Raw genomic sequence first — 2,296 nt, 5'->3', positions numbered from 1 at the left:
AGCATCAATTCTTCATTGCAGCTCCTTAGTTGTTCATTGATTGCTTTCTCATATATGCCTTGACCAGGTCATGATAGACAATAAACCACTACAGCAGAGCGAGTGACCCTTTGTGCAACCAGTGACCTTAGGCTCAAGCTAGAGACCTTTGGTTTCAAGCCAGCAACCTTTGGGCTCAAACCAGCGACCATGGGGTCATGTCTATGATCCCACGCTCAAGCCTGTGGCCCTCCACTTAAGCTGGTGAGCCACGCTCAAGCTGGAGCATCAGGGTATCAGACTTGGGTCCTCTATGTCCCAGTCTGACTCTCTATCCACTGAGCCACTTCTTGGTTAGGCTCCCCTTTGGATATTATTACTGTTGTTTCATAGTTTGGAAAGCGGAAAATAAGATGTTATTACTTTATCAAGATCACAGAACTATGGCATAGTAAATTCATACACCTTGGTTTACCTGCTGAAAGAACATACTTTCACCTTTCCATCAGGGCTTCCCAATAAATGTAAGAACAGATTATAGGTGTGATGTGAGACTGATTCTCTCAGCCCGAAGGTCAGCCAACAAGGCCTGGGGCAGCTGAATTCCTGGCACCCTGCCTCTGACATTCATAGTCTCATCAAAGGACCCCAAATTTCTTTTACTCTGTGCATCTTTTATATTTATGTATTTATGTATGTATGTATATATGTATGCATGTATTATGACAGAGACAGAGAAAGGGACAGACAGGGATGAGGAAACAGGAAGGGAGAGAGATGAAAAGCATCAATCTTCATTGCAGCACATTAGCTGTTGTTCATTGTATGCTTTCTCACATGTGCCTTGATGGGGGGGGTCTACAACAGAATGAGTGACCCCTACCCCTCCGCTCAAGGCAGCAACTTTGGGATAGAGTTGGTGAGCCTTGTTAAAACTAGATGAGCCCTGCACTCAAGCCAGTGACCTTGGGGTCTTGAACCTGGGTCCTCTGTGTCCCAGTCCAATGCTCCATCCACTGCGCCATCTCCAGGTCAGGCTACTCTGTGCATCTTGATGTGAAAATGGCTGAGAGGCATCTTATCGTTCTGCATTTCTAACAATTTTTTAAGGTAAATATAAAGAGCTGAAGGAGCAAAATCTGGTTACAAAGTAAATAATACTAATAAATAAGAAGACGTGGTTTGTAAAGATAACATAATTAGAGTAAGGTATATTTAAAAGATGCAAAAAAGTTGGAAGTCATGTTACCAAATAGCAATAAATATAAAGTGAGTTAGCAGAAAGCAATGGGAATTTAACTATAATAGATGACTCTGGAATTAAGAGAAAATAGGAAGTCTAAGAAAAACATTTACTAAAGGATCAGAAAATAGTAATAGTGTGTAGAGGGACAGTAATAAGATCTTTAGCTAACATGTAACTAGCATCAGGACCCATAAATTTTTGTGTATATTACTCTTCTGAGTGTTAAATACTTCTATTATTTAAACTAGGGGTCCCCAAGCTACGGCCCGCGGGCCGCATGCGGCCCCCTGAGGCCATTTATCTGGCCCCCGTCACACTTCCGGAAGGGGCACCTCTTTCATTGGTGGTCAGTGAGAGGAGCATAGTTCCCATTGAAATACTGGTCAGTTTGTTGATGTAAATTTACTTGTTCTTTATTTTAAATATTGTATTTGTTCCCGTTTTGTTTTTTTACTTTAAAATAAGATATGTGCAGTGTGCATAGGGATTTGTTCATAGTTTGTTTGTTTTTTATAGTCCAGCCCTCCAACGGTCTGAGGGACAGTGAACTGGCCTCCTGTGTAAAAAGTTTGGGGACCCCTGATTTAAACTATTAATTTACCTTACAGAATTTCCACCATATGTGTAAATTATATATGTAAACTACAGCCATTTTAGGGTTACACATTTTTTTGATGATGTCTAAACAAATAAATGTTAGTTAACATAATGAAAAGCTATATTTTCTATATAACTTTAGGCCTCTTTATCATACTCTGGCCTCCAGTGATACACAGAGAAGACATTCTGGCTCATAGACCTCTAGGGAACCTTATGTATTCTACAAATCCTGGAGTCGCCAGTGAATGGGCTGGCCACAGATTTAGGTATGATTTTGAAAATAAAATCTTCAGTAAGTTGGTAACAATGACACTGGCCAGATAGCTTGGTTGGTTAGAACATCGTCCAGAAGCAGAAGGTGTCAGTTAGATTCCCAGTCAGGACACATACAGGAACAGATTGATGTTCCTCTCTCTCTCTCTCTCTCTCTCTCTCTCTCTTTCTCTCTCTTGCTCCCTTCCTCTCTCACTG

Source organism: Saccopteryx leptura, chromosome 5, assembly GCF_036850995.1.
Source record: "Saccopteryx leptura isolate mSacLep1 chromosome 5, mSacLep1_pri_phased_curated, whole genome shotgun sequence".
Classification (NCBI taxonomy): domain Eukaryota; kingdom Metazoa; phylum Chordata; class Mammalia; order Chiroptera; family Emballonuridae; genus Saccopteryx; species Saccopteryx leptura.
The sequence above is the reverse complement of the archived record's forward strand: the minus strand, read 5'-3'. Positions refer to the sequence as shown.